Below are 6914 nucleotides of genomic sequence, written 5' to 3' on the forward strand. Positions count from 1 at the left end.
CCTCGCCAACCAATCAGAATCCGTATCTATGGCAGCGAGGGAAAAACTGTCTGCATCCTGACTCCCAAATGCCACCACATTCCCTGTATAGTAGACAACATTGGACCAGGACCCATAGAGCACCATGTAGGGAATAGGGTGCCATTCCCTGTATAGTAGACAACATTGGACCAGGACCCATAGAGCACCATGTAGGGAATAGGGTGCCATTCCCTGTATAGTAGACAACATTGGACCAGGACCCATAGAGCCCTATGTAGGGAATAGGGTGCCATTTGGTACACAGACACTCTTCACAAATGTCTATTTGTATCCGTGGGGGCACAGGGGTTGAAACTTTACCCCGTCTGTCCCCTGGTGAGTACGTGACGATGACGGGCGATGACATCTGTAGAACCGTACTTGTCAAGGCAACAGGGGGGGAGGGACACGTCCACATACTATACTGTGACTTCCTCTGTGTCTCCAGATGCTGAGTTGAAATAACTGAACAGCTAGAGCTGGGCTGCATCCCAATACTCTATGGTAGGTAGCTTCCTCAACTCGCCTCCTTTCACTACCATATGCTAACTCAATATACAATATACATTTTCCCTAATCAGTATTAAAACATACACATGAATAGTTCCATGTTAAAGTGAATGACGATGGATATAAAATAGGTATACTAGCACTAGAAGGTTAAATACCACGTTCCCTTTTAGAGAGACAGATCATAACATGGACGCATCTTCTTCACTGAAGGATGAGTCTTCCTCACTTAACAGATAAACAGAATGTCTGCAGATGATCAGATTGTTACATCACGTTGCTGTGGTTACTGAGATGTTGAACACGTCTCCAGGTATGGTTAAGTTCTGGTAATCTATGCAGATGATCAGATTGTTACATCACGTTGCTGTGGTTACTGAGATGTTGAACACGTCTCCAGGTATGGTTAAGTTCTGGTAATCTATGCAGATGATCAGATTGTTACATCACGTTGCTGTGGTTACTGAGATGTTGAACACGTCTCCAGGTATGGTTAAATTCTGGTAATCTATGCAGATGATCAGATTGTTACATCACGTTGCTGTGGTTACTGAGATGTTGAACACGTCTCCAGGTATGGTTAAGTTCTGGTAATCTATGCAGATGCCAGATAAACCCACATGATGATGATTTCGGTGTGTTTTTAGATCCATGGTTTCCTCCAGAGACAGAGGTCATCTGACATGGAACAATACAAACAGAAACTTTGAGGAAGAAGCAGGTGAGCAGTGACAAAGCTTGCATTGACCTTGTACCTGACCCTGTGAGAGAAACCCTTCCGGAGTTAAAAGGTCACACCATGTAAACAATGGGCCTGCTTTGACCTGGCGACCCACATTCTCACACAGTAGAGAGGTTTAGAAACTAATGATGGTGACCAGCGCCTGAAAATATATTTTTGGCGTGCCAGCCAGTGTGACTCATGGATTGAAAAATTCACCAGTCACCCAGACCTTTTACCAGCATTTGTGTGGTGGCTAGTGTTCATTTGTCTGGTGGCTAGTGTTCATTTGTTTGGTGGCTAGTGTCCATTTGTCTGGTGGCTAGTGTCCATTTGTCTGGTGGCTAGTGTTCATTTGTCTGGTGGCTAGTGTTCATTTGTCTGGTGGCTAGTGTTCATTTGTCTGGTGGCTAGTGTTCATTTGTCTGGTGGCTAGTGTTCATTTGTCTGGTGGCTAGTGTTCATTTGTCTGGTGGCTAGTGTCCATTTGTCTGGTGGCTAGTGTCCATTTGTCTGGTGGCTAGTGTCCAGTTGTTGTCCTGATGGTGACCGCAACATATGGACAATAGAATATATAAAAAACAAAAACAACTCAAATTCTCAAAACAATTGTTGTTCAGTCAGTCCATAAAATAACACTGTGGGCCAAAAATAATGACAAGAAAATCTCAACAAACAAAATAAAAGGGTTTTCATGGTGTGATCTGGCTTCATTTAAAATACATTGTGACTGTCTGTATAGTACACTTGGGCTGAATCCCAAATGGCAGCCTGTTTCCTTTATAGTGCACTACCTTTGACCCCTATTGGGGAGGGGGAGAATAGGGTGCAATTTGGGACCTTAGAAATGGCTTGCCTAGGTACCCAAACTCCTTGCTCCCGTGAAAATGCTAGGCCACTAGCGTTTCTTCTACGAAATGAGTCTGGATCGGAGTACCCCCCCTTGACGATTTTCCCAAACACAAACACATAAATGTTCCGATTGGTCCCAGAAACCAATGGGTTGGGCCAGAGCCAAAGCACACGTGAGTAAAGAGGCGTTTAAAAAAATGTGTCATTGGCTTTGATGCTCTGATTGGTTCGAAATGTACAAAAGTCATCAGCGATTGGATCAACACCCTTCATTATGACATCACCACAAACAACTTCAACGTGTGCAGTGAACAGAGCAGTGGGAAGAATTCAGTTTGAGTCACCAGGCAAAAAAAGCCATCACTGAAGCCATCTGTTGCCTGCTCCGGCTGCAGGGGAAACGCTCAGAAAGAAATGAATTGCAAAGAACAGATTCCTCTGTCATGCAGAATAAGGAATCATGTCAGCTCTATGCATTGCATTTCTATCTGAAATATTCACTGATGTTTTGGCCCATTGGGTCGTTATCACCACAGAGACACATATCCTCAGACAGACTGAAGACAAGGTAGACTGGCGGCATGTTGTACATGCATTTCTGTTCACGTGTGTGTACACAGACACCCTGTCAGACCAAGGCTATGGGTCTGTACAAGCTGCATTTCCAAATTCTGTGTGTGAGTGAGTGAGAGTGTATATGTGTGTGTCCATCCATCCACTGTTCTTCTTGACAGGTCCTGGGGGGTTTCTCCTGAGGCCTGGCGTTATAGGTGTGTGTGTGTGTGTGTCCATCTCAGTTGTTCTTCTTGACAGGTCCTGGGGGGTTTCTCCTGAGGCTGAGTCCTGGCTTGCCGTTGACCCCTGACCCCTGGCTGACCCCAGGCTGCTGCATGACCTTGTCCAGGGTGGTTTTCTTAATGGCTGCCGGGGAGATGCGCTCCTGGTCCGCTAGGAACTGCAGCTCCCTGAGGAGGAGGGGAAGAGGTAAGTCAGCATGTCTGTGTGTGTCTGGTTTCAGGTGTGTGTGTCCCCCCCCCTCACCGTGTCCTGATACAAGAAGCCTCCACAGCGTTGATGAGCAGACTGCGGAATCCGCCACTCTCCATCACGTGCAGGGCGTGGATGGTGGCTCCCCCAGGGGAACACACGTTGTCCTTCAGCTGGCCAGGGTGCAGCTCAGAGTCCAACAACATCTTAGCTGCTCCCTGGGGGTGAAGGAGGAGAGAGAGACAGAGGGAGGGAGTCACCATCAGTCAACCACAAAACCAGCAAGGGCATCATATTGACTCCTTTTAGATTTTAGAATTAAAATGGGAGCTGGGAGTTCAAAGGTCTCATCATTATTTAGACTCTGGGGTTAGCCTGGGGCTAAGCGAGTGTTCACACATTGTAAAGTGGGATAGCATCAACCTTAACGCAGGCTAGCTGCCCTGCTCCAGAGTAGCGTCAGCTCAGACCGTGCATACTAGCCCCAGAAACACCGTGCATACTAGCCCCAGAAACACCGTGCATACTAGCCCCAGAAACACCGTGCATACTAGCCCCAGAAACACCGTGCATACTAGCCCCAGAAACACTGTGCATACTAGCCCCAGAAACACCGTGCATACTAGCCCCAGAAACACCGTGCATACTAGCCCCAGAAACACCGTGCATACTAGCTCCAGAAACACCGTGCATACTAGCTCCAGAAACACCGTGCATACTAGCCCCAGAAACACCGTGCATACTAGCCCCAGAAACACCGTGCATACTAGCTCCAGAAACACTGTGCATACTAGCCCCAGAAACACCGTGCATACTAGCCCCAGAAACACCGTGCATACTAGCTCCAGAAACACCGTGCATACTAGCCCCAGAAACACCGTGCATACTAGCCCCAGAAACACCGTGCATACTAGCCCCAGAAACACCGTGCATACTAGCTCCAGAAACACCGTGCATACTAGCTCCAGAAACACTGTGCATACTAGCCCCAGAAACACCGTGCATACTAGCTCCAGAAACACCGTGCATACTAGCCCCAGAAACACCGTGCATACTAGCCCCAGAAACACCGTGCATACTAGCCCCAGAAACACCGTGCATACTAGCCCCAGAAACACCGTGCATACTAGCTCCAGAAACACCGTGCATACTAGCTCCAGAAACACTGTGCATACTAGCCCCAGAAACACCGTGCATACTAGCCCCAGAAACATCGTGCATACTAGCCCCAGAAACACCGTGCATACTAGCCCCAGAAACACCGTGCATACTAGCTCCAGAAACACCGTGCATACTAGCTCCAGAAACACTGTGCATACTAGCTCCAGAAACACCGTGCATACTAGCCCCAGAAACACTGTGCATACTAGCTCCAGAAACACTGTGCATACTAGCACCAGAAACACCGTGCATAAATTGCCAGTGAGTGTGAATCAAGGTCAAGAACATCGCCTAGAATTGGTCACTGTCCAATCACAATCCCTTAATGTACATATGCTTGTGATGCGTTCTGCACGTTACTTTGAGTACTATTTCATCCTTCCATCTGAGGACAAAACACTTTCATCCGGGCAAAGACATTGGTTGCTATGCCTAACAGAAGTGGTTGCTATGTAGCAGGCTGGCTAACGTCTTCTTACTCAGCCAACTTAAGCTAAAAACTCTACAGCTGGAAGGACAGCAAACGCTCAATTTTCGTTTATTTCATAGATTTTCTATTGACATTTACTGTACTTGTATATATCCATGATAATATTATTATTGTTGCATGATTTCGCCGGGATCAGATAAGTTGCCATCTCGTTTGTGCACAGCACTCTCTTTACAGGGGTAAGATCGAATTTCACAAGTGAAAATGATTTAAGGTCAGGCAGACAGCAAGGTTTATTCCCACTAGTACTGTTGGAAATCAAATGCTAGTCTAGAAACAATGTGAAATAATGTGTTAATAAACGTCGTATTGCTCATAACATTGGTCGCGTGTCAGAGATGTTGGTTCCATGTTGTGTTTGTCCGTTAGCCCAAAGCTATGGAAGTGACTCCTTAGCCCAGGACTAAAACTTAGTCCAGGGTTAGCTAATGCTTATGTGAACACAGGTTAAGCTATCCCAGGACCAGTCTAGCCTGGGGCTAAGAACAATGCAGTGTGAACATGTTTTAAATCTGTTCTATACAGACAACAAAGTGAAATTCCAACGTTTAAAAATGTTATGTTGAATTCAGAAAAACAGTCCTCCATTCTACTACTGTTACTCTGGTCTGTCTGGTGTAACGATGGGTTGCTGTTTGGGCTCTGGTCTGTGGTGTAACGATGGGTTACTGTTTGGGCTCTGGTCTGTGGTGTAAAGATGGGTTGCTGTTTGGGCTCTGGTCTGTGGTGTAACGATGGGTTACTGTTTGGGCTCTGGTCTGTCTGGTGTAACGATGGGTTACTGTTTGGGCTCTGGTCTGTGGTGTAAAGATGGGTTGCTGTTTGGGCTCTGGTCTGTGGTGTAACGATGGGTTACTGTTTGGGCTCTGGTCTGTCTGGTGTAACGATGGGTTACTGTTTGGGCTCTGGTCTGTGGTGTAACGATGGGTTACTGTTTGGGCTCTGGTCTGTGGTGTAACGATGGGTTACTGTTTGGGCTCTGGTCTGTCTGGTGTAACGATGGGTTGCTGTTTGGGCTCTGGTCTGTCTGGTGTAACGATGGGTTACTGTTTGGGCTCTGGTCTGTGGTGTAACGATGGGTTGCTGTTTGGGCTCTGGTCTGTCTGGTGTAACGATGGGTTACTGTTTGGGCTCTGGTCTGTGGTGTAACGATGGGTTGCTGTTTGGGCTCTGGTCTGTCTGGTGTAACGATGGGTTACTGTTTGGGCTCTGGTCTGTCTGGTGTAACGATGGGTTACTGTTTGGGCTCTGGTCTGTGGTGTAACGATGGGTTACTGTTTGGGCTCTGGTCTGTCTGGTGTAACGATGGGTTACTGTTTGGGCTCTGGTCTGTCTGGTGTAACGATGGGTTGCTGTTTGGGCTCTGGTCTGTGGTGTAACGATGGGTTACTGTTTGGGCTCTGGTCTGTGGTGTAACGATGGGTTACTGTTTGGGCTCTGGTCTGTCTGGTGTAACGATGGGTTGCTGTTTGGGCTCTGGTCTGTCTGGTGTAACGATGGGTTGCTGTTTGGGCTCTGGTCTGTCTGGTGTAACGATGGGTTACTGTTTGGGCTCTGGTCTGTCTGGTGTAACGATGGGTTACTGTTTGGGCTCTGGTCTGTCTGGTGTAACGATGGGTTACTGTTTGGGCTCTGGTCTGTCTGGTGTAACGATGGGTTACTGTTTGGGCTCTGGTCTGTGGTGTAACGATGGGTTGCTGTTTGGGCTCTGGTCTGTCTGGTGTAACGATGGGTTACTGTTTGGGCTCTGGTCTGTGGTGTAACGATGGGTTACTGTTTGGGCTCTGGTCTGTGGTGTAACGATGGGTTACTGTTTGGGCTCTGGTCTGTGGTGTAACGATGGGTTACTGTTTGGGCTCTGGTCTGTGGTGTAACGATGGGTTGCTGTTTGGGCTCTGGTCTGTCTGGTGTAACGATGGGTTGCTGTTTGGGCTCTGGTCTGTCTGGTGTAACGATGGGTTACTGTTTGGGCTCTGGTCTGTCTGGTGTAACGATGGGTTACTGTTTGGGCTCTGGTCTGTGGTGTAACGATGGGTTACTGTTTGGGCTCTGGTCTGTGGTGTAACGATGGGTTGCTGTTTGGGCTCTGGTCTGTCTGGTGTAACGATGGGTTACTGTTTGGGCTCTGGTCTGTCTGGTGTAACGATGGGTTACTGTTTGGGCTCTGGTCTG

Source organism: Salvelinus namaycush, chromosome 2 (genome assembly GCF_016432855.1).
Source record: "Salvelinus namaycush isolate Seneca chromosome 2, SaNama_1.0, whole genome shotgun sequence".
NCBI lineage: Eukaryota > Metazoa > Chordata > Actinopteri > Salmoniformes > Salmonidae > Salvelinus > Salvelinus namaycush.